The sequence below is a fragment of the Schistocerca cancellata genome, chromosome 6 (assembly GCF_023864275.1).
Source record: "Schistocerca cancellata isolate TAMUIC-IGC-003103 chromosome 6, iqSchCanc2.1, whole genome shotgun sequence".
NCBI classification, from domain to species: domain Eukaryota; kingdom Metazoa; phylum Arthropoda; class Insecta; order Orthoptera; family Acrididae; genus Schistocerca; species Schistocerca cancellata.
In genome coordinates this window covers 85,437,882-85,464,572 of record NC_064631.1, presented here as the reverse complement: position 1 = coordinate 85,464,572, position 26,691 = coordinate 85,437,882, and positions in this window count along the sequence as shown.

Sequence of the window (26,691 nt, the reverse complement as noted above, 5' to 3'; positions counted from 1 at the left end):
ATTTTGTTCTTAGATGAAAAAATACCCGTAATCACTGAATGTGATGTTAGCCTCTAATAGCACTCTGCTGCTGGACAGTCTGTTTAGGCACTGTGTGTTTAAAATAGGTTAAACAATAATTACATTCTACTTCTGTAAATCCAAAATCTTGTATGTCTCATATCCTGTAGTGTGATGTTATAAGCTTGCTGGCCACACATTACACCAGTGAATATCTCTTTACTGTAACACTCACCTTACACAAAGAACAAGAATGTAAAGGTAGACTTTGTACCAGCAGGTTCAGTCAACAAGACAGTATCAGGTGAACTCAAATCGGACAAGTATTTTTTCGTATAAACAGACGGAGACAACGTACATTTTCGCGTCAGATAAATGAAATTATGGATCGGTAAACATGTTCGTTTCTACCATCACTTTTGTGAATGACAGAAAGCTCCATACCGTGTGTGTGTGTGTGTGTGTGTGTGTGTGTGTGTGTGTGTGTGTGTGCGTGCGTGTGCATAGTGTGTGTTACGAAGCGGATTACCATGTTTGAGTGGTCTCCTTGTAAGCAATAAGCGCCCTTCGGACAAGCATTTGAATCAACACAGTGAACCTATGTCTAATATTTCTTCGACAATATACACACATCGAAAAAAAGCCTTGCATCACCTCGGTTCCGAGAGTACCGTAACCCGTACAGAAAATCGGAATAGAGATAGACATAAACATAATTTCGGCACTTTTTATTGCTCATGAAATCCCCACATTGCACGTTGTACCACCATACAGTGAGACCTTCAGATGTGGTGGTCCAGATAGCTGCACACACCAGTACCCATATTGCCCATTAGCACATCATCTTGCATTGATGCATACCGATACGCATCATGGCATACTATCCAACAAGCTCATCAAGACACTGTTGATCAAGATTGTTCCACTCCTCAACGGCGATTCGGCGTAGATCCGTGGTTTATAAACAGCCCTTTTCAATATATCCCAGACATGTTCCATAAGGGAGCGAGTTGTCGTCCATGAACACGAATGCCTCCCAAATATGCTGTCGATATAGTTGCACTATCGGTCGAAGGATAGCATTAACGTATCGTACAGCCGTTACGGCGCCTTCCGTGACCACCAGGGGCGTACGTCGACCCCACATAAAGCCACCCCAAAACGTCAGGGAACGTCCACCTTGCTGCACTCGCTGGAAGGTGTGTGTATAGCGTTGAGTCTGACCGGGTTGCCTCCAAACAAGTGTCCGACGATTCTCTGGTTCAAGCCACTTGCTACACTCATCGGTGAAGAGAACGTGATGCCAATTGTGAGCGATCCATTCGACATGTTGGGGCCATCCTTACCGCGCTGCACGGTGTCATGGTTACAAAGATAGACCTCGCCACGCACGCCGTGAATGAAGTTACGCATCATGCTGCCTATTGCACACACTTTGAGTCGTAGCACGACGTCCTGTGGCTGCACAAAAATCGTAATTCAACACGGTGGCGTTGCTGTCAGTGTTCCTCCGAGCCATAATCCGTGGGTAGCAGTCATCGACTGCAGTAGTAGCCCTTGTGCGGCCTGAGCGAGGCATGTCATCGACAATTCCCGTCTCTCTGTATCTCCTCCATGTCAGAACAACATCGCTTTATTCACTCCGAGACGCCTGGACACATCCATTGTTGAGAGGCCTTCCTGGCATGGCAGCACTATAGACAACATGAGCCGTGTACCTCCTTCCAGGTGGAGTGACTAGAAATGATTGGCTATCGGACCGCCTTCGTCTGCGCTGCTCATGCATGGCTCTTTACAACTTTCGGCTGATTTAATGACATCTCTGAACAGTCAAAGGGACTGTGTCTTTGATATAATATCCACTGTCAACGTCTGTCTTCAGGAGTTCTGGAAACCGTGGTGATGCAAAACTTTTTTTGATGTGTGTGCTTATGTAAGCACTGGACTGTCCGTAAAAAAGACTTTTATTGAACTATTTTTCGAGATAATTGTAGCTCACATCCAATAATGGAACTTGGTAAGTATATCAATCTGTTGATAAATTTCCGTATTTTGTCATAACGTGCAACGAAAATTCTTAACACGTTATGAACGTCGTAAATAATTGTACATTTGAAGTTCAATGATAGTTACTCATTTAGAACACCATACTGGTTCTAGCACTGTGTGGTGGAAGCGTAACACATCTGGGAAGATTATGTTTCTACCATTCGTAACAGTGGTGTCATAATCAAGGAAGATTCCAATCTCGGTTCGATAATAATTAATGTGACCAGACTTTATTTAAATAATAACGTTTAATAATTAAGACTATAGACATACACAGTAAAGAATTATATCCAATTATCAGGCCTGATTATATGTGCAGCCATACAAGTAGACAGTGTTTACTGTAATTCTCTGGAGTTTCCAGTTTAGGTGACTAGTCAGTCTTACATCCAGTGAAGTAATTTTGAATTCCACCACCGAATCGGCTACAAATCAGTTGCCAGTATCGATGTTTCAGTGTAATCGATTTCCACCTTAAAACTAGACAACTCAAATTATTTTATCAAAATACACAGTTCATTGTACTTGAAACGATATCAAAGTAATGCATATATTACGGGGACAGCAGGGGTGAATCATCACGTTCTTTCATATAGCTGTGGTGTTTGGGAGCTACCTCTCACATTTCTTTGTATTGGTCGAGGCTGATGCTCTAATAAGTTTATAACGCTAAGTATGTGTGTTCGGTGCGCAGAGTAAACTACGTATGCTGCTTGTCGTTGGTGGACTACGCTTCCCACCCCACTGGTTGTGGCACAAAAAACATAGTGCAAGTTGAACCACATTTATATCATGTGACTGGAAGTGTTGTCATCATGGTGTTTATCCGATGGTTTTCTGCTACTACAGTGAATAAAAAACATTAGTAATAAGGATCTGCTGTTGGTTTTGAAAGCAGAAAGTTACCTATGCATGATATTATTTGTCCTACACTTTTACAAATGCTAATTTCGATGATTTGAGGCATAACGGGAATCATCCAGCTAATTAAATGTCTTGTGTGTCCAAACATACATTCTATCTAATCAGGTCCGAATAGTCATTAACAGGCTATTCCCTGTGTGCCTATAGTTTTAATTATTTAACCTTAAAATCGTTTACATGAGCCACCAAACAGCGATTCTGACTCTTCTGCTCTGGACTACACGAACACTGGATGACTGTCTATTGGTCGTAAGCACACCAGTATGGGGTACAATACTTCCCACGGGGTTTAGGTTAACAATGTGGAAAATTGTAATAAACGTTAATATCAGAGAGCACAGAACAAGTATACATGAAATATGCAGTACCATACATCGATTACTTTAAAAAAAAAAAAAAAAGACAATCAGGACCTATAACGATTTGCTAATGGCGGGAAAATGTGACTATCTGTCCATCTAATCGCTTCATCAGCCACGTTAGTGGGGCCAGCAACATGTTGGTTATTTGCAGTTGCTAAGGCTATCAAACGCACAGCATCCTCTTGAGATTTTTTTTAGTGTTGTTAGGAATTTGAAACAATCTAGTGAACGCTATGGTCGCAGGTTCGAATCCTGCCTCGGGCATTGATGTGTGTGATGTCCTTAGGTTAGTTAGGTTTAAGTAGTTCTAAGTTCTAGGGGACTGATGACCTCAGAAGTTAAGTCCCATAGTGCTCAGAGCCATTTGAACCAATCTAGTGATCGTAATCAGAATTGTGATAACACAATGTATCCTGTCTGAACTGCTGGTAACGATGTAGAGCAACGTATGCCTTCCTGATGCTTAAAGAAGAAATGTATCTCAAGCAGAGTTGGACCATTACCTATTAAAGTTATCGATGTATGGCTCTTAGATCTTCCTGCGACTTATCTCCTGGGGAGGTAATACTAGCTTATGTGTTGTTGATCATGACACGTTTCCTAGTTCTGACTGCCAAAATTAGAAACATAAGTTTTATATTTTTAGCTACATGTTTATACGTGGTGGACAACCGTAGCTTTAAATGATTATTCGACAATCACAGGGTGCAATACGTCGACACTCTAGTGTAAAAAAGAAAAAAATAGACAATCCGGATCTATAATGGATTGTAGAAACATGTTCTGTACACTAACGAGCCAAAATATTATGACCATCTGCATAACAGTTTTCTTTGTCCGTCTTTGAAGCGAAATACATCACTGATTCTCCGTATCACAGATCCGTCAGCTTGTTGGTAGGTTTTAGGAGGTATGTAGCATGAAATGCCTACGCACATATCGTGTACTTCGAGTAAATAACAGAGCCGCTAATTTGCGCACGCCGGCCAGCGTGGGCGAGCGGTTCTAGGCGCTACAGTCTGGAACCGCGCGACCGCTACGGTCGCAGGTTCGAATCCTGCCTCGGGCATGGATGTGTGTGATGTCCTTAGGTTACCTAGGTTTAATTAGTTCTAAGCTCTAGGGGACTAATGACCTTAGAAGTTAAGTCCCATAGTGCTCAGAGCCAATTTGCGCACGCGGTTATGGCGCCCGACAGCGGCCCACATGGTTTCTACAGCATTTACAGCAGGCGAATTTTATCGCGGAGACACCAACTTGAGTTCACTATAAGGCTCCTCAAACCATTGTAACACATTTCTGGCTTCGAGGGACGGACAATTGTACTACTCAAAGATGACATCGCTGTCGCGGAAGACATCAAGATTGAAGGGGTGCAGGTGGTTCGCAGATGTCAGCGTGTCGATTACTACTATAGGTCTCATGCAAGTGCAGCAGAGTGTCTCCCATACCACAATACTGCTCCCACCAGCATGTGGCACGCTGCTCATTTCGAGCTGCCGTTCACTTCAACGGTGTGATTCACCCGAAGTGCCGACAGGCTTACAGTGATCGATGGTGGGATGCCGATTGTCCCGTGACCACTGCCATCATAATTTACTGTGTCGTCTGCTCAGCGTATGAACTCGTAGCGGTGGTCTGCTGGTGAGCTCCATGTTCAACAACGTAAGATGAGCAGTGTGCCCCGAAACACTTGTCGTGCATTGGCATTGTTCTCTTTTGTCAGAGATGCCACAGATCACCGTCTATCCTACTTTACCAAACAGACAAGGTTTCCGAACTCCACGTTCTGTGAAGAGCCGTGGACATACAACCACTTAGCACCTAGTGGTGGTTTCACTGTCCTACCTCTCGCCATGGATGCTCAGACAGTCGCACGTGACCATTCGACCAGCTTCACCGTTTTTTAAATACTCGTTCACAGGCTCTGCCTAATAACTATCTGCCCTTCGTCAAAGTCGCTTTCCTCAATGGATTTCCCCATTTGCAGCGCATATCTTCCTCCGCGTCTACTCTGCTTACATACTTTTGTTGGCGCGTCGTGTGGTCGCAACGTAACCAGGCGGCATCCAACGTCGTGGTGTGCAGTGGTCACAATGTTTCGAGTTATCTGCGTATATATATAATTTTAAAGTGGAAACTAGGGCGTGTGCAGCAAAAACCCGAAACACGTGGCTTTTTTTTAAATTTTAGAATGTAATTGCAAAACCTGATCAAATTTAGTAACTCATAAGTCCGACTTTTCGTTGCAAATATAATATTTTGTTACTAAAATGGTATGTGTAAACCCAGTAGTTCATAGACGAGTAATAAAAATAATATTGGAAAGATTTTTATTCACAGAAATTCCTCAGTTTCTCACTGTCAACATTGTCAACAGTGGCACTATCTGGTACCGCCAGTGCGTGGTTACTTATCGGTGCCTAATTCTTTTTAATCGTCTTGGTTTAACCACTTTAAGAGGTGACACGAGTTATCAGGAGGATGCGTTTGCACTTGTTGCGGGCCATTACTGCTAGCAACACACACAGGCCAGGGATCCCCCTCCATTTACCTCTTGGTGTAAGTCGTTTCCCTCACAGATACTCACAAGGGAACCTCCCCATCGCACCCCCCTCACATTTAGTTATAAAACCGAAAACATGTGATCGCAAGGTCATAGGTCAACCGATTCCTCCACGGGATAACATGTCTGATATATTCTATACGACACTGGTGACGGCATGTGCGTCACATGACAGGAATATGCTGTCGACCCACCTAACTTGTACACTTGGCGAATGGCTAAAAAGATTCTTCTACCTTGCCCGATTTAGGTTTTCTCGTGGATGTGATAATCAGTCCCAAAAAGTGATGAAAACATAAGAGTTTGTCACATAAACTGAAAACAAAAAATTAAAATTTTCACTCGAGGGAACACTTGAACCTAGGACCTCTCTTTCCCTAGCTGCTCTCGCTAACCACGGGACCACGGCGCTCCTTGACTCCCAGTCTCCTTGATGTTGCCTATCTTCGCATGGACTAATCGGTTCGTATATTTTGCTTATTTTTTTCATAGTTCCACACAACTTCTTCCTATTTTCTCGATTGATCTGTGTTCAGTTTTTCAAGGCCTACCCACTGTGCCAACTTATAACTAAATCTGAGGGGGGTGCGATGGGGAGGTTCCCTTGTCAGAGCTAACGAGATAGGTTTTGCCTGGGACAGGCGGCTACCTATACGGATAGGGGATGGACGGCCGTTGTCCTTTATGTTTACGGGGCTCACGGCATTACGTCGGTGCCATGGCAACGCTAGTCCGCTGCTGTGGAAGCTCCGACATATTTTCTCGACTGCTCGTCACAAATGGGGAGGCGTTTATAATGTTACGAGTTTTTCAGGTGTGTACAGTCCGTTCTCTCCTAGCAGTCACTGAGTGTGAGTATGTGTGTGTGTGTGTGTGTGTGTGTGTGTGTGTGTGTGTTTGTGTTGGTTGCAATTTCAAACTACATGGCAGTAGGATTGTTGTAAATACGCTTTAGAGAATCGGTGTATCAGCAGGCGATACGTCATCTATATACTCGTACTTCTCTAACTTAGCATTTTGTGATACTGTGCCCGAGGTTTCTGTGACCTCTGTAGGTCGCTGACCTTTGTGTAGAAAATTAATACGAGAGAAGGAAAGTTGCTACTCACCATGCTGAGCCGCGATAGGCACAATAAAAAGATTCAATCATAGCTTTCGGCCATTAAGGCCTTTGTCAGCAGCAGACACACATACACACACGCACACACACACTCACTCAAGCGCAATTTGCACACATATCCGCAGTCTCAGACAGTTGAAACTACACTGCCTTTTATGGTGCCTATCGCGGCTCAGCATCTCCGCTATATGGTGAGTAGCAACTTTCCTTCTCTCGTATTGTTGCATTTCATCCTGGGCTTTCCATGGTTTGATTTGTGTAGAAAAAGCTATTTTTTGCGGCACTGTCGCCATTGCCCAGCCTCATTTGTGGATGACGAGGACGTATAAACTTCCGATTATTTCCTCATCTGTCTATAACATTTATAATGAAGTCACATCACTAATATTGCAAGACTTTTAATTCTGCCTGACAGCTCTGCCACTTCTCATCCACAGTCAGCTTCCTTGGAGGTCTGCATTTACGACTCTTACAGCATCGCCACAAACTAAGGTTCACTTTTTTTTTTTTAGATGTGTTAACTGTAATTACGTCCGCCCCCGGTAGCTGAGTGGTCAGCGCGACAGAATGTCAATCCAAAGGTTTCGGTTTCGATTCCCGGCTGGGCCGGAGGTTTTCTCCGCTCAGGGACTGGGAGTTGTATTGCCCTAATCATCATCATCATTTCATCCCCATCGACGTGCAAGTCGCGTCAAATCGAAAGACTTGCAGCAGGCGAACGGTCTACCCGACGGAAGGCCCTCGTCACACGACTGTAATTATATGCATCCACTGTACCAGGGAATGCTGCCTGCCTGAAAATGTGTTGTCCCGTGAACCAACGCAAGTTTTAAATCATAATGGATACTCCGAAGAGCTTCCTTCGATTGGTGTAGAGAGAGGGCGGTGGAGAGGAGACTGTTGTGAGCTTGAACTACTCTGGTGAGCTTGTAGAGGTCTTCTCTACCGTGCCTTGGGAAATGATCTGACTAGTGTTGAGGAGACAGGTTGAGGCTCTCTTTCGTGGTCATAAATTTGATGGCTGCCACTCCCACATTTGGAATTCGATATGGTACTAGCATCTCCTTGTTTTATTCAAGCTGAAGATGCTGTAGAGAGTTCCTCATAATACAGATGTATATTTGAGTCGTCTCTGATAGATCCATCGAGGTGTTGGGATCTGTTTTCTGATATTACTGCAGGCGGGAGATTCCTCAGCCAGAAATGATATTGCAGCAGAGTCAGTTGCGTCAGGCACCAGGACATAGTGGATTACACCGCCACTTTCTCTGCCACTGGAGGTTTCAGTGGACAATCGGCGCTGCTACACACCACGTTTCAGGGTTGTCCGTCAGGCGCCATGATTCAGATGGGTTATTTGCTCGTATTGATCAGTTCTTTCCCTTGGTGTGTAGGATTTAGCGCTATGTTACACACACTGTATCTTTGGTTGGAATAATCAGAAATTCACTACGTCACATAATCTAGTAGTGTTGTGGTAACTTAGCAGGTGGATTTCTATTGATATCCCGGTGTCTTATTTTTTATAAACACAGCTTCTTTAGCTACTAATTGATAATCATCACAATTTTTGCTATGTTGTCACACAGACACACAATGTAGTGTTGTAGTGGGTTTGTCTATTATGGTGTGGTATTTCTTATGCATACACAATATTTAGTTATAGAATTTGCTAATGTCATTTATATCTGGTGACGCCATTATTTCTACCAATGTCTTCGTTGCTAACACATACACAGTGATGTATTCCGAAACCACATCCAAGATGTAGCGGTTAGGTGTTTGGTTCCATCTCGGGTGTTGAATATTTTAGAAGGAAGCTTTGAGAGTCAGACACAATTAAGACCTCGCTGAAGAGAGTGGAACAGACAAACTTAGGAACTTCCAGAAGTGACAGTGTCTCCGTCTGAAATATAGAAGCTATTGGGGGTAGTTTGAAGGTTTTCCGGATCTGAATCTGAGGCAATGCACATCCTTTATACCCTAACGGTGAAATTTTGGATCTGTTGGTATATACAAAGGGAAAATCAGGCCACTGAGCTGCAACAAATTTCTGAATCCGCTACTCACAATAACAATTTCCAAACAGTTTATATTAAAATATATAATATAGTAATGGAGTGGTGTCTTAGCGATGAAACATAAATCGCGAGCGTGGTGCTCTCTGATTAGGTGAGAGCATCGGTGATGTCGGCGTGACATCATGCAACGTTGAAGTGACATTGTGACAGGGTGTGACTCAACACAGAACGAGGTGCTGTAGACATGATGTCCAGCACCTCTTCAAGTAATTGGTTAAAATGCGTAAAATTGTGGTAAATGTAAAAAGATGAGAGCACTTACATATTTACCTTAGTGAGGTGCATGATGAAAGATTTTATTACTATTAACACACAGGCCTCAAGTGACGTAACAGCCACAGCTTAAAACTCTCTCTCTCTCTCAATGGCACCCATTCAGGTGTCTCAGTTATAAAAGATGAAAATTGTGGGTGGGATGCTCAGTAGCAATGATAGCTATTTCAGACACACACTGCACTGTGATTGCTTGACAGCATCATGACGTCGACACATCGTCGGAGCTGTAGTGTTGATATTGCGTAAATTGGTAAAATGCGAAAAATTTGGGAAAATATGTATAACTACGTAATTTCTGATAAACATGCGAAATGGGTAAAAAATACATAATATTGAGGAAAATAAAAAAAATTTAAAGCACGTTCTGCTCTGTAAGAATGAGTGTACTTAAATATCTGCCTGGGTGTAGTCTCTTTTGGTGCTTTGAATGACGCAATATTAGACTGTTACTAACTAATATCCTTGGCCTAGAACTCAAGTGACGTGATTTAAAGTCATTTGTTATTAGCAAGTAGATACAGTCCACAATATTTCACTATGCTGCCGATCTCCTGACTGAACTCCAGCCACACAAGTGTTCTAGTTATACAAGATGATGATGTGGTAGGTGAAGATGGGATGTATGATCTTCATTGGTCGACAGCGAAGATGTGGAAAGGGGCGTAGTGGGAGGAAGGGAGGAGCTGGCGATTCTCCTGGGTGACCTTGATCAAATCCCTGTGGTTCCCCAGGGGAGAGGCAGTGGGGGTACCAAAGAACCCAAGTGGGTAACCTGACACTCAATATCTTTATCGGTGTAATCTGATACACAATGTCCATATTGTCCTATAGAAACCCTGATTTCCTACTAGTGGGGCACCTTTCAAGCTCTCTCACGTGCTGATAGCGCTTTCTGTCACAAGAATGCTTCACCTCTATGTCCTTTACAACAGTCACTCGGCATCTGACGATTTTCTCCCCTGTTATATAGCCTGCAAGACCTGGCAATGGACATCAACAACACTAATGCACTCTGGAGGCGAAACCAGTCTCAGAGGATTGGCAGTCTAATTACATACCCGCCGATCAAGTCTACATGTACGACGGCACATTGACATCTGACTGTGTCTTCCGAGTGCTTCACTTTACTTGTCAGGCAATGTATAATGTTCAACAGAATTAGACGAACATGACTTTGGATGTCTTCCATACACCACTGACTAATAATGGAGGACTGGGTATGTTACCGAATTATACCTTTACCTTCCAGAAATTAAGTAAACAACAAAGTATCATCGTTTCCTTGTATAAACAATACTGAAATGGAGTACTGAAAAGAAAGAGGGGATATGATTCATCCCCTGATCCTCTGTGCTTTTCATTAGACACTGAGAGTATCAGTAATGTTTATGCCTTCCGTGGGCGTTTCTCACTACTAGACATCTACTTGGCATGCTCCGTAGAAGTCTACAGATGTCAGCCAGTGTTTTCAGTTCCCATATTCCAATGAGAGGCCTTGAGAGTTCTGGGACAGTCTTTGGTGGAACAGCACGACCATGAACCCGTCTGTCAAGTGGCTCCTACACATGCTCGATGGCGTTTGACCTTTACAGTACTTCAGTGTCTAGGCGGCAAAAAACATCCCTACTGATGCCCTATGGCTCCTTGCATTATGGAGCATGAGAAGGTATTCAGGGCCGACAACGTACTCAGCATCCACCACATTGTCCAACAGTGTATGTTGGGTGTACTGCCTGGCGGTAAGGCGACCATGGAAAACGAGAAGATCTGTGAGACTGTTAAAACTGATGCCTCCTCAACGTCGCAAAACCTTCACCGAATCTGTCAGTTAACTGGACAACATTCGTCAGGTACCACTCAGCACGGCATCTACAACATGGTCCTCACTTTGCGTCAAACGAAATCGGGACTCGTCTGCGAATAACACATTTCTCCAGTGATGAAGTTGCCAGTTCACATGGGAATGTCAGAATTGAAGGCGGCTCTGAGACGCTGTCGTGTCAAACGGGGTAGTCAAGCAGGACGTCTCGTAGCTCCTTCTTCATGTACCCTGGGATTATTCGATCTCGGCCAGACTGTGGCTGTAACTGTACCACAACGCGGCAGAAGTTCATCTCATCAAACTAGATACTTCAGAGCCATTCGTACCTATCTTGGAGCGATAGTCCACCACTAAGGCTCTTTAAATGGAAACAGGGGAAATTCCCTTCAGCATTGGATGCCAAATGCTCTCGGATAAGTTCTACATTCAAGGTATGGCCTACATGGACATTTCTGTCTACCAAAGGAAAGACTACGTTTACCGACTTTGGATTGCCTCCCATAGGAGGAATAAAGCTCCGGCCGTTTGTACCAGCTTCATACTGGGTCACCTCTCATACGTTCTATACTATGTTCATCGCATTTGCTTCTTTTTGACTACGATCCTCATATACTCAGCTCTCATATTCCAGTCCATTATTTTAATGTAAACTGTTTGGAAAGCTTTATTGTCAGTTGCAGATTAAGCAACTTGTTGCAGCTCAGTGGCCTGGTTTTCCCTGTGTATATACGGATGGAACCGAAATTACACTGTAATAGTATACTGGTGTATTTCTGAGCCCCCAGATTAAGGTTCGGAAAAACTTCAAACTGCCCCCAAGCACTTTTATATTTACGGCGAATACAATGGCACTTCTGGAAGCTCTAAAGTTTGTCTGTTCCACTTCCTACCCCGAAATCTTAATTGTCTCTGATTCTCAAAGCGTTCTTCAAAATATTCAACACCTGAAATGGAACAGAACATCTAGTCGCTATACCTTGGATGTAGTTTAGCAATATATTCGTAGCGCACGGTTAGGGAGGACAATCCAGTATAATGAGGGAACTGATGCATCAGCCAAGCAAGCGACATTTTTAGTCGCTGTCCTGGATCTGAAATTACCCTACACAGACGCAAACTAACAATGGCAAGAGATGTGGAAATTTCACAGCAGACGAAAGGCAGTTGTTGTGCTATCCTCCAACCACATTCCTTCACAGCCGTGCTTCATTAGGACCGATTCACGATTTACATTATCGTAGAATTTCGTTTCAATCACGTCTCCTTTCCTCAACATCAACATCGGATCAACGTTACTGCTTCGCCGGCATGTATGTGTGACAATGAGTCGCAAGATGATGACAACCACATCATGTGTATCCGTCCCAAATTTGACTGTTAACAATTAGACTTTTCTGAGGACATTTCTGAGTGTGGAACTTCATTGTTATGTTCCTTACGACTACTGGCTCAATCTGCAGTTCTTAATGGTGTACATATTCTATTTTTCTGTCCTGCTTCTGAATATATTTCAGGAACGGTGTGAACTGTAACTCAACACAATTTTTTTTTCTAATTATAGCAAAAATGTACTGGACACAACTGTGATGGTTTGAGCTTTCTCTACTTGTAAATATGCATTTCTGTATTCTTGTATTAAATTCTATGCACATTGTAACATTGATGGCTAGATCGGGTTGCTATTCGGAAGGCCATATATATAAAAAATCCTGCCCCTTACAAACTGACGGGACACAGCTGATCCAGTGGCCCTTCAGAGGCCGTATCACACTACTCTAAGCGGTAGCCGTACGAAGTCGCGACGTATCAGTCTTCGTGTGAAGCTGCAGTGCGTCGGCCACGTTGTTCAACTGGTCTTGTGTCAGCCTCTAGTGTATCACAGACCTATGGATGACAGATGGAGAGACATTGGCATCTGAGTACTTCACCTGAGATTACAGGAACATCGGTACTCACTTCATTCTGAGGAGTCGCTTGATAGTGTAATGCATAACAATAACACAGTAAAGGCGAATGACTTTAGCGTACAAAGCGAAGGTCTCAGGCTATGCAGTAAAGGATTTTGGCCTCTTCTAGGGCGTTTTGGTTATCGGATGTTGCTTCCTGTTCACCTGCCTTCCGATGGTAAATCTCTACTAACAAACAATTCACTTCGAAGCTTGATTTCCACTTCTATATAGAATAGGGTCTCATGCATCTGAGGCTCTGCGTGGTGACATTCACGTCATTCGGTTCCACGTGTAAGTCGAATCAGTGCTTAGCACATTCACATCGGAAAACGTTACGTATCATTGCAGAATGTAATAATGAATAAACACAATAAATTACATCTACTTTGTGTACACAGACTTGACGCTGAATGAAACGTTGATCTGTCCTCACATTCAGGTATCCCAGTAACCAAGTAGCCAGTGACTGGTGAGATTATACCAAACCATACGAAGATCCCTCCTAATGCTGAAAAGCTGAAAGAAACGATTGATGTGGTTCCGAGGAGCAAACGCAGAGGATTTCGTTAACTCACCGTAGCCATTGAATGATTTGAAGCAATATTTTCTGTAATAATGTCTGATACACTAGAATGTGGTCCGTCGTCGGATTTGTAGTCTCAAGATTCTCTATTGGCTTTGTGATTCAGTTTCAAACTTTTTATTTTTAAGACTGTGTAGCGTAGACAGTGCAGAAAGACCTTTCAGAAGGCTTAGAAGTTGCACCATTTGATATAAAAACAAGTTATACCTACGTGAGGAATTTCTTTCATGAAGCAGGAATCGCATAACGTAAAATCTGCCTTTAATGGGATGTATTTACCGACTAGTTTCAGTCCAGGACCATTTTCACGATACTTTACAAAAACGAAACATGAGTTGCAGTAAACTGTTGTGGTCAACATCACGTGCAAGGTCAGAAATTATGATAACAATATTCAGAAGAAAATTCTTTCGTCAAATACCAATTATGAAATCATCACTACACATCACGCATTTTTGAAATACAAAGTACATAACTAAACTCAAACAGAACAATTATGAACAATATAACTTTACGAAATACAGACACTAGTCACAGCAAAAAATAAAGACATTAAGTTGGTTCAAGACAGTCAACAACAGAATTATATATGGAAAAAGTATCACGTTCAAGGGCTATGGTGTAGAAAGACGACACAACATGGAACGTAGACGAAAACATTGAAGATTACAGGGTCAAAACACATGTTCATAAAATACTGTACAAAATAATATAATGCACCTTATGTGAAACATGTAAAAGATTAAAATAAAAATCAAAAAAGGGTGTAGCTTGTCTGCCAGTTTATTCTCGTGACTGGCGAGTGTCTGGAAAATATGGTAAGTAAAGTGATAAGCGAGGGAGGATAAGCTACAAAACCAACGATAACTGCCCTTGCAATAAACCAAATGTGTGACATATGTAATTATTATGGCTAATATCAGGAACAATATGTTATTACATCATATGGTAAGTTGAAAATGTAAGTTTATGACTAATCTAAAGGTATGCACATATAACTAACATCAGCAGTCTACGTCAGAAGTAAGAAAAAACAATGAAGGTGTAAGCACATTTATTAAGATCAATCCCTAGCATCCTAATTTTTCAAAGTCATTACAATTAGGGTAATTCATTAAAACTAGTATCCTTTCTGGGTCTACAATCATCCTTACATTTTTGTAGATTTTAATATGTGACACTAGTGATATTGGTAACTTCCACCATTTGTACAACTCCTTATTGCTGTTGTTTCATGCTGAATGTGATTAATAATGTTAACTATGTTGGTATATCTTCCTATTTGGTAATTTGAGGATTAGGTCTTGGCTTTTTTATCTAAATGTTGCGGAGTTCCACAGCTGATTTTTCCTCCTTAATATTTTATCCTTTTATAACATTTACCTTCACTCACATTTATGTGAAAATTCGTAATAAGACTCTAGTAAGACTGGCAAGTTGTACCCGCTGTATTTCTAATTTTACCACAGATGTATTGGTAGAAACTGTGTAATTCGCAAGGATGATTGTACGCCCAAAAGGGATACTAAGTACTCAGTGATTCTAATGCAATATGAATAACCATAGTAACTTGGTTATCCCATTGGAAATATAGGATGCCAGATTTAAGTGGTATTTTCATGCTACCACAGTGTCTTGTATTCTGCCACATGTATAGCTTTCGTGTCTTCGGTGTTGCAATAACACACACAGGTGTAAATTTTTAATATAAATGTCGCTGAACCATTATTGTCTCTTCTTGCTTCTGACGTAAAATGATGATTCAGCCTTGTTGGCTGAGCCGTCCTGACCCCGGCTTCTGCATTGCTTTAAAACTTGGCTGTTACTCCGCATTTGGCTTCCCGCAGTTGTTGCCGTTATGCCGTGGTTCTTCCTCTTTCTACATGTGGCAGTAGTGCTGTGTATCGATATTAGCACTGTATACATTCTTTGGTCTGTTCTTTATAGTGCAGGTAGAGCGAGTAGGTCGGTTGGAGAGGATCAGCAAGCAAGTCTCCGGGAGGAACAGTCGGCCGGGCCTGCTGGTGGTCTCTGCACAGTGTCACAGCGTGTGGGGGCTGTTCCGACTGCTGCGAAGTTTGTGGCTCACTGACCCCGGACATGAAAGTTGAGCAGTGATTTTAATTAACGAAGGCACATCTGTTCACGTTGACCTGTTGGTTGATGGTTCACCGTTGGTGGTATTCCTGGGAGCAACAGCGAGTTTTCGTGTTGGTTAAGACTTATCCGCCTTGTGGTGCAGTTAACTATATTTGTCCGTTTGAAATTGATGTGCCTTTTGGCCCTTAGTGTTGTGGTTACCTGCCCTGGTCGCTGACGTAAAATCAGGCAGTGTCCTTTCATCACCTGTTGTCGCTGTCCAACATCGTCTGTAGGTTTCGACAGCCTAATGTATTTTTGGTTGTGGGCGGTTGTGTCTGTAACGTTATGGCTTTGGAATTCTCGTATACTGGTCGGTGGTTAGCAAGCCGTCTTGTCGGTGAGTCCATGTCTCTTGGTTGTGTTGCCAGTGGATCCAGTATAGTTGGGCAGATTTCTTCTCTCATCTAAGGGCAGACCAAGCCACCTGGAAACTTCTGAGCGCCGTTGGCTATACTGCCTATTTTATTGGCACTTAATTGCGTATTTGTGTTTTTTTAATGGCTCATAGCCGATGGTTGGAATTTGTATGCTTGTAATTGCGTTTTTGGCCTTCAGCTGTTTGAAAAGTAAGTTTTTCTAAAATTGGAAAGTCTTACATTGTCTGAAGATAAAGCTTGGGCCTTCTGCCTGTTGAAAATTAATTGTACTGTTTTAAAGCATTGCCCTTCAGCCTCCTTAAGTTTTACTTATCAGGTATTACCTTTTGGAAGATAAACCTGTGAGCTCTCTGCCCATTGAAAATTTATTGTAGCTGTATTGTTTATTAAAAGCATGGGCCCTCAGTTGCTTTAAGGGTTAAGTTTCTTACTTATCAAGTATTACATTCTTTCAAGATAAATCTGTGAGCCTTCTGCCTGTTGAAAATTTATTGTCATTGTATTGTTCCTAAAATGATGGGGCTTCAGCCACTTTAAAATTTTAGATTCTTTTTCAAGTCTTGCATCACTTGGGCTTAAATACTATTATAGTTAACAGCTTCTGCCTTGGAAAATTGATTGCAGTTTTTTTAACAAAGGCCTTCAGCCATTTTGGAGTAAGGTTTCTTATTGGTCATAAAGCTTGGGCCTTCTGCCTATTGAAAGGTTATTATAGTTATGTTGTTTTAAATTTATCGGCCTTCAGCCGGTTTAAAAAAACTTAATCTATCTGACTAGTCAAGTCTTACATCGCTATGCCTTAAATACTATTTACGTTTAAAGCCTAGAGCCACATGTCTCAAAAAACATATCTACAGCAGTTGTATTTCATTCAAGGGGCGTCAGCCGTTTTATAATTGAAGACGTTTTCTGCGATAGTCAAGCTTGGAAATTGCGCTGTAATGTTTGGACAACTAAAAAAAATGTAATGTTTGGAGTGTAACTCACAACCGCTCTTTCTGGCCCCCTTCCACAATTCCTACTACTTGTCCTGTCTTGCGGATTTGGAAGGGCATTTCACTGTTAGCAGAGCGTGGTTGCGCTAGTGCTTGCCATTCTAGTTGCTGTTAGTTTCACTCCTGTTTCTGTTTGTATTTGGTGGAACTTTATTACTCTCGGTGTGACTTGTTTCAGGTGCTTGTCAAAATCGCAATCAGACAGTATTTGGAGATCGGCCTGCTCAGGAAAGACCACCTAATCTACGACTTGGCAGTAAGGCTCCAAACGATTGAGGGAAGTGTTCCAGAATTGGTAGCTGTTTGCGCGCTGCCGTGCTGCAACCAGTTGATGTCACGTCGGCGGTGGTCTGTGTGACAGGAGCGGCGGTTATATATCTGTTTGAGGCTATTAAGGGCCTTGAGGACACTATTTGTTTCCTAGAGGGAACCCATCCTAGTGACAGTCAGATGGATCGGGGGCGGGCGCAGTTGATGCATTTAGCTAATAGGGTAGCCGATTTAAGTACGTTAGCTGCAGGGGATCAACACAATAAATTTACCGACGAGTTAGGGAACCCCCAAGCGCATTACAGTTTAAGCTTACATGTTTGGAGTTGGATGAGAGGAAGTTTGACGATAGCGATGTGCGCTTTCAGCGAGAGCATGATAGCCAGTCTGTCGGTGGCACTGATCCGTTATCTGTTAAGTTAGACACTGTGTTTGCTAAGTTGCTTTCGGGATATTACTGAATTGGTTGTAGAACGACTCGATCAGGTGGAGAAACTGTTGTGGTTGCTGGTTCGTCTATAGCAACACGCGGTCTCCTTTCGCGTTTGGTACCAGGTAATTTTGTCATTGTTGTACCCTATAGCTAGAGGTGAGTTCCAGGACCTCCTCTCACGTGCCATGGTGGAAGAGCTTTCGTTGCAGCAATTAACGGAGTTCGTAATTAGCCAGAGGTTGACCACCGGAGTTCACAAACAACTCGAGTGTCTTTACATTTATGAAGTGCAGCGGGGTGAGGAGCAGTAATATAAATATCTCAATAGATTCCAGACAGCCTCTTTGGCCTTATTGATTGATTTATCTGAACAAGAATTAATCTCTATTGTTCTTAAGGGAATGCGTGTGGTGGATAAGTCGTATTTTGTTTTCCGTAAACAGCCTGAAACCTGGGGACAGTCCCGTGATGCGGTTATAGCAGCGTCCGCATTACCACTTGAGAGAACACGTACCTACCTCAGGAGAATAAGGAGCGCGACGTAGGCCACGATTCCGGATTACCTGCAACCGCTCAAGTTATCAAAAGGGAACCCCGGCGTTGTTTCAGATGCGGCAGTACAGCTCATTTGGTACTCGCTTGTGTTCAGCCTCGTGCTACTAGAGCCAATAGATGACGCCGGGTTCGCCAGCGAGCTCGGGTTCGAACCTTTAGGCCTTGGCGTACCCGGATGGTCGCTCCCTCATCACCACTTTTACCTTATGTTTGTTATCGTGTAGGTGGCAAGCCTGTTCCTGCACTTTGGATTCTGGTAGTTTCTTTTCGTTATTGAGTTTTGAGTGGTTTTTGGAATTTGGACATCTTACCAAATCTCGTTCGGTCCCTTCGCCGGTGCGGAGTTGTCGGGTGGCCAATGGCCAGGGGTTACCTCTGCAGGGTTGGGTCCAGGGAGTATATCGGTGCCCTATATCCTTAGCCTTCGTTGAACAACTGCCTGTTAATCTATTATTGGGGTGTGATTTCATCCTTAAAACCGGGTTGATCTTGGATTATTCCAGAAAAACCTTTTACTTTAAGTTTTCTCCTAGCGAAGAGTTCGGCCTTTGCGACTGCTGCGCTAAACCTAGTGTATGGCAGACTGCCCGGGCCTTCGCCGTGGAGGTTTCAGCTAATGAATTTGATTTGGCCCATCTCCAGCCCAATCAGGCCTCCCATTTGAGCGAGCTGTTGCACAGTTTTCCCCAACTCCTTAGTGATGACCTTGTTGTGACTAGCGTTCTCGAATATCATATCCGTCTCTCTGATGATATTCCGGTTAGGCAGTCTCCATATTGCCTCTCACCCCAGAAGGTGAAGAAACACAGGGCTAAAATGTCTCAGATGCTCCAACAAGGAGTGATTTGGCCCTCTACTTTGGCTTGTGGTTCTCCAGTATTTTTCGTACCTAAAGATCAGGGGCGCGATTACAGACCTGTGGTTGACTACCGCAGTTTGGAAGTTAAGGTTATATTTGAATCAGTACCCCTGCCAGATCTGCATAATTCTTTTACTTGGTTTTCCGGCGCTAACTGGTTCACAGTCCTTGATTTCAATCAGGCCTATTATCAAATTCCTTTGGCTGAGGAATGTAAACATGTTACTGTCTTTTGTACTAATTGGAACCTGATCGAATTGAAAAGAGTTACTTTTGGACCAGCTACCGGAGCGACGGTGCTAACTCGTTTGTTGGATATTATCCTTGGTGACTTGAAGTTAGTACGTGTCTATAATTATTTGGACGACTTGGTTATCTACAGTCGTTCGTTTGAGGATCATTTGGAGCATATCCAGCAAGTTCTCTTGAGGTTACAAGGAGACAGTCTAACTGTTAAGCCTAGTATAATCACGCTAGCTAAGCAGGAGGTGTCTTTCTTAGGCCATATAGTGTCGGGTCAGAGTATTCCCATTGGCCAAGAGTGAACGAAAACCCTGCGGGCGTTGCCTCCTCCGACTTATAAGCGGGCAATTGCTAAATTTATAGGCATGGCAAATTAATTTAGGCGCTTTGTTCCTAATTTTGCTCAGTTGGTGGCACCCTTAAATCAATTACATCGAAAGGGTGTGGGTTTTGAATGTGGACCTGCCCAGGAGGCTGCATTTGAGAACATTAAGACATTAATAGCTAACCCGTCGGCTCTTGGGGTACCCGATTTTAATAAAAGGTTTATTGTGCATACTGACGCTTCTAATGCGAGGATTCCATGAGTTTGATGGCCGGAGGCAGCCCTTTAGCTTACGTGTCTCGTCAATTAACTGATGCCGAGCTTAAGTGCTCTGTGTATGGGTGCGAGGCCTTGACCGTTTTAGTTGCCTTAGAGAAGTACCGCTTCTACCTTGAACATCGGGTTTTCCAATTGGAAACCGACAATCAAGCGTTGAGCTGGGATTTGGCCAGGCCGCGTAAAACTGGCCGTATTGCTAGGTGGGCAGTGCGTATTTCGGCATTTCAGTTTGAAGTCAAACCTGTGAAAGGCGCTGGAAATGTCCTTGCAGATGTTCTCAGCTGGATGTTTACCGAAGCTACGGTTAGTGAGAGAAGGGAGTAGGTGGAACGCGACAATCTTAATTGCATGGTGTTGGGTGAAATTCCCCTTTTGGTCGAAGACATTGTTCAGCATCCGAAACAGGAACCTGTTTGGGCCGATATTGAGCAACGTGTGTTGGCAGGAGAGCTCTCGGACGAGTATGAGGTCAAGAGGGGTATTCTTTGCAGGAAGGTTGGCAATGCTAAGCAGTCTAAGATCTGTTTGCCTGTAACGTTGGTACGTCTGGTCATTTGCTATTTTCATGATTCGTTGGTGGGTAGCCATTTAGGGACTTTAAGACTCTCCAGAAAATCAAGGAGCTTCTAACTTGGCCCTCCATGGACCAGGATGTGAGACATATGGTATCCCAAAGCCGCTTCTGTAATGTAGCCAAACCCAGCAATACTCTTGAACAGGGTTGGTTGCGTTCTGAACGAGAGTTCTCTCCCATGCACAAGCTCCATATTGATTATTTGGGGCCTTTACCTCGTACTAAAAGAGGGCATTGATATTTACTATTTGTGATCGAAGCGTTCTCTAGATTTTCTTGACTCCTTCCGAGTCGTAGCCTTACCGCTAACACCATCATTAATCACTTAACTAGTATCTTCAGTGGTTTGAGGTTACCCAAGCAGTTAGCGATAACTCTTCTGCCTTTCTTTCGGGCCCTTTCAAGGCCTTCTGTTTTCAGAGCAGTGTCAAGCATGTCACCACCATCCTGTATATCCGCAGGGGTCCTTTGTGGAGAGAGTTAATTGGAATGTTAAGTCTTCTCTGATTATTTGTCATCAGAAAACCCCCAGTAAATGGAACTCCAGTCTTCCCTGGCTTAGTTTTGCCTTTAATACCGCCAGTCACGAAGCCTTACGAGCTACGCCAGCATTCTTGATCTTTAACTACCAAGTTAATGACCCTCTTTCGAACTTATAGGTAATTCAAGATCTTATTCCAGCCAACGTTAATCCAGGTGTTATCAAGGAAAACTGGAACCGGGGCAGGCGTAATATACTCAGAGCTCATGATAAACAAGCGGAGCTTTATTATCGTAATCGGGAAACCTGTAAGGGCAGGCCGGGGAACCGGGTTTATGTCCACAGTTTCCAAGGGAGGTAGGTGCACGGTGGGAACCTTGGTTGATGTACTCCTCGTTTCTTGGGGCCATGCACTACCATGTATATATTAGGCCTGGTAAATCTGTTGGTCAAGGAGAACAACTCAAGTAAGCAATATGTGGTTCACCTCAGTCAGGTTAAGTTCAAGTAGCTCAGCGTTTGGATTACCCACTCCTTGGATTAAGTTTGAGGGGGGGGGGGAGGTTGAGTCGTGATGACCTCGGTTTATGCGTTGCTTTAAGACTTGGCTGTTACTCTGCATTTGGTTTCCCGAGGTTACTGCCATTATGCAGTGGTTCTTCCTCTTTCTAAGTGTGGAAGCAGTGGTGTGCATTGATCTTAGCACTGTATACCATCCTTGGTCTGGTGTTTAAAGTGCCGGCTTGGTGGTGTGCAGCGAGTCGGTCGGTTGCAGTGGATCAGCAAGCAAGTCTCTGTGTGGCGCAGTCTGCCGGGCCTGCTGGTGGTCTCTACGCAGTGTCAGAGCATGCGGGGGTTGTTCAGAGTGCTGTGAGGTTCGTGGTGATTTCATTAGTTAAGCCACGTCTGTTCACGTTGTCCTGTTGGTTGTGATTCGTTGTTGGTGGTATTCCTGAGAGCAACAGCGGGTGTTCGAGTTGGTTAAAATTTAGCCGCCATGTGGTGGAATTAAGTATATTTGTCGGTTTTAAATTCAAGTGCAATAGCAGAATGTTCTGCCTTGTGGCCGTTAGTGTGCCGGTTACCTGCCCTCGTTGCAGATGTAAATTCATTCAGTGTACTTTCCTCACCTGTTGTCCCTGTCCAACATAGTCTGTAGGTTTTGGCAGCTAAATATGTTTCTGGTTGTTGGTGGCTATGTCTGTAACGTTTTGGCATTGAAATTCTCATATACTGGTCGGCGGTTAGCAAGTTGTCTTGTCAGTGGGTCCCTGACGGCCTTTCGGGTGCGTTGCCGCAGATCGAGTATAGCTGGGCCGATTTATTGTCTCACCTAAGCGAACGATAAGACTTCAAGGGCAGACCGAGCCGCCTGGAAACATCTGCCATTGCCTGTACTGTCTTTCTTGTTGGCGTTTAATTGTGTATTTTTAATGACTCATAGCCGATGGTTGGAATTTGTATGCTTGTAATTGTGTTTCTAAAAACAAAGGCCTTCATCCGTTTTAAAAGTAAGTTTTTCTAAATTGGGAAGTCTTACGTTGTCTGAAGATAAAGCTTGGGCCCTCTGCTTGTCGAAAATTTATTGTATGGTTTTAAAGCATCGGCCTTCAGCCACTTTAAGTTTTAAGAATCTTACTTATCAGGTATTACCTTTTGAAAGGGAAAGCTGTGGGCTTCCTGCCCGTTGAAAATTTATTGTAGCTGTATTTTTTTTTTAAAAGCATGGTCTCTCAGCCGCTTTAAGTTTTAAGGTTCTTACTTATCAAGTATTACATGCTTTCAAGATAAAGCTGTGGGCCTTCTGCCTGTTGAAAATTTATCGTCGTTTTATTGTTCTTAAAATGATGGGCCTTCAGCCACTTTAAAATTTAGGATTCTTACTTATCAAGTCTTACATAATTTTGGTCTTATATATAACGTAAGGTTAAATGCTCTGGGCCTTCTGCCTTGGGAAACTGATTACAGTTTTTTTTAACAAAGGCCTTCAGCCTTTGTGGAATAAGGTTTCTTATTGGTCATAAAGCTTGGGCCTTCTCTCTATTGAAAGGTTATTGTAGTTATGTTGTTTTAAATTTATCGGTCCTCAGCCACTTTAAAGAAACTTAATCTATCTGACTAGTCAAGTCTTACATCGCTTGGCCGTAAATACTATTTAAGGGTAAAGACTAGAGCCTTCTGTCTCAAAAGGGCTTTCAGCTGTTTTAGAAATAAAGATGTTTCTGTCGATAGTCAAGCTTATAAGTTGCGCTGTAATGTTTGGACAATTAAATAATGTGTTATGTTTGGAGTGTAACTGACAGCCACTCTTTCTGTGATTGTAGGATTTCCCGGGGTAAACTATTGATGAAGGTTTCTCGGGTCTCCAGCCGGGTGGTAGCGTTGATATCTCGCGACGTTTCGGGAAGTGTCATAATACCCATCATCTGGCGAAGTGCCGAGATTCGCGGAGAGCGGGCTATTTATATGCGCGGTCACCCCCCTCCACTAGACCTCGGGTGGCTGCGGTGGACCAGCGGCGTGCGCGCGGTGGTGGGGATGGCGGTCGCCCCCGGCGGCCGCGTTCGGTTCTCGGTGTAAGCATTCCGTTTGCGTCCGCGGCGGAGGACATTGACGGGCGCGCTCCCGACGGAATGCCGCTATCGCCGGGTTCCATGCTGCGCTGAGTTGGTATCCCTCGTCTCTGTTGAACAGATTCTCGTGAATCCTTATTTCTATGGATTCTTTGATCACGCTTTCCCAAAAGCCAGATGCTCGGCACAGTACCTTCGTGTTTTCGAAGTTGAAGGTGTGTTCTTCATTGATGCTGTGTTCTGCTATGGCTGATTTTTCTGTGTGGCCTAGTCGCACGCACCCGATATGGTCTTTGCAGCGCTGTGTTTGCCGAATGTATTGCTTTCCGCATTCGCATGGTATACTGTATACTCCTGGTGTGTTAAGGTCCAGCGCGTCTTTGGCAGAACCTAGGAGCTCCCTCGTGTTCGGTGGTGGTCGGAGAATGGTTTTGATCTTGTATTTTCCCAGAAGTTGTGCAATTTTGGCCGGGAGCGGACCCACGTACGGAAGGAAAGCGAGTCGTTCATCTTCTTCTTCTCCTTCATTATTTTCTTCTGGGGTTCTCACTCCCTGTTTCTTTCTTTTAAGCGCCCTGTTAATCTGCGTTCTACTGTAGCCAGGTACTCAGGTGTTGCAGCTCGCATGGTAGGCTGTCTTTGTCGCAGACGTCGCGCGCCCTATGTACCAGGGTGGTCAGTACTGTTTGTCTTTGTGGTGGATGGTGGCAGCGTGTTGCATGAAGGTATAGTTCCGTATGTGTCTTCTTGCTATGTACTGCATGGCTTAGTTATCCATCTGCCTTCCTCTTAATTAAAATATCAAGGAAGGGGAGGCATCCATTTTCTTCCATTTCCATTGTAAATGTTGTGTCCGGATGGATGCTGTTGAGGTGTTCAAGAAACTCATCTAGTGCCTGTTTGCCATGTCCCCACACGACAAAAGTGTCATCGACATAGCGGAAGAAGTGCTTCGGTTTCTGTCTGGCAGTTTGAAGGGCCACCTCCTCGAAATGTTCCATATAGAGGAGCAATCGCAGGAGCCAATGGGGAGCCCATCGCCACACCGTCGATCTGCTCGAAGAATTCCCCGTTGCACTGAAAGTACGTGGTTGTTAGTGCGTGTTCGAAGAGGCTGACTGTTTGTGGTTCATAGTGCTGGGTTAAAAGTGCCAAGGAGTCTTGAAGAGGCACTTTCGTGAAAAGCGACATCACGTCGAAGCTCACGAGTAGGTCCTCCCTTTGCAGTCGCATGTCCCTGAGTATTTTTATGAATTCGGCTGAGTTTCTCACATGGTGGCTGCAGTGTCCCACAAGGGGTTTGAGCAGTGTCGCTAGGTATTTAGCAAGTCCGTAACTGTGAGAGTTGATGGAGTCCACAACCGGTCACAGAGGTACCCCTTCCTTATGGATCTTGGGGAGTCCATAGAGGCGTGGTATCGCTGGAGCTCTGGGTTACAGTCGCTTCTTCATTTGCTCTGGTAAGTCCGATTTCCTCAGCAGAGCTATCGTCTTTCTACTCATCGTCGGGGTTGGATCCTTCTTCAGCCTCTTGTAGGCCTCGTCTTGTAGCAGAAGGTTTATTTTCTGTCGGTACTCGGCAGTACTTAACAGCACTGTAGCGTTCCCTTTGTCCGCTGGTAGGATCGTTATATCAGGGTCATCTCTAAGGGACCGGAGAGCTGCTCGTTCTTCCGCAGATATGTTATTTTTAGGCAATCGAGAACTGTCGATTATTCTGCAAGTTTCCCGTCTTACTTCCTCGGCTCCCTCCTTTGGAATTCCTCGTACTGCTTCTTCCATGCCACTGATAATGTCTCGTTTCGGGATTGTTCTGGGGACGGGGGCGAAATTCAGTCCTTTTTTGAGCACGCCTCTGATATCATTCATCTCATTTTTTGTCGTCTGAGTCCCGGCTAATCTGCCGAATTTTCCGAGTTGTTTACATGTAGAGCCCCGTTTTTGCACCTCACTGTTGGAGTAAGTGCAGCAGTCGGCCCATTCCCACAGATCGGCTGGCAATGTCCCTGCCAGTTGTAGGTGGCATGTGAGGAGGGTGTGCGCATTCCTATCAAGCTCCTTCTGAGTGAAAAGAATGCGCTCCCTTACTAAGGCCATGCCTGCTCTTCGTTACATCCGGTCGGTCTTCCTAGATTTTACTGGATGTCGAATCGCCGCAAACCTTGGTAAGATGCTCTCGTCTCGACAGCGTTGTAGGAAAGCCAGTGTGCTGAGAAGTTTCGCTTTCCTGGTGCGTTCTTTCTCTAGCCGTTTGAAGCTGCAGACTATTTCCTCCCCATAGAGGTGTCGTATATGTGACTGTAGTCTTCCAACAAAATGGCTACAGTAGAACGCAGGATAACAGGGCGCTTAAAAGAAAGAAAGAAGCAGTGAGAACCCCAGAAGAAAATAATGAAGGAGAAGAAGAAGATTAACGACTCGCTTTCCTTCCCTACGTGGGTCCGCTCCCGGCCAAAATTTCACGACTTCTGGGAAAATACAAGATCAAAACCATTCTCCGAGCACCACCGAAGACGAGGGAGCTCCTAGGTTCTGCCAAAGACGCGCTGAACCTTAACACACCAGGAGTATACAGTATACCATGCGAATGCGGAAAGCAATACATTGGGCAAACACAGCGCTGCATATCTAAACGCTGCAAAGAACATATCAGATGAGTCCGACTAGGCCACACAGAAAAATCAGCCATAGCAGATTACAGCATCAATGAAGAACACACCTTCAACTTCGAAAACACGAAGGTTCTGTGCCGAGCATCTGCCTTTTGGGAAAGCGTGATCAAAGAGTCCATAGAAATAAGGACTGACGAGAATCTGGTAAACAGAGACGAGGGATACCAACTAAGCGCAGCAT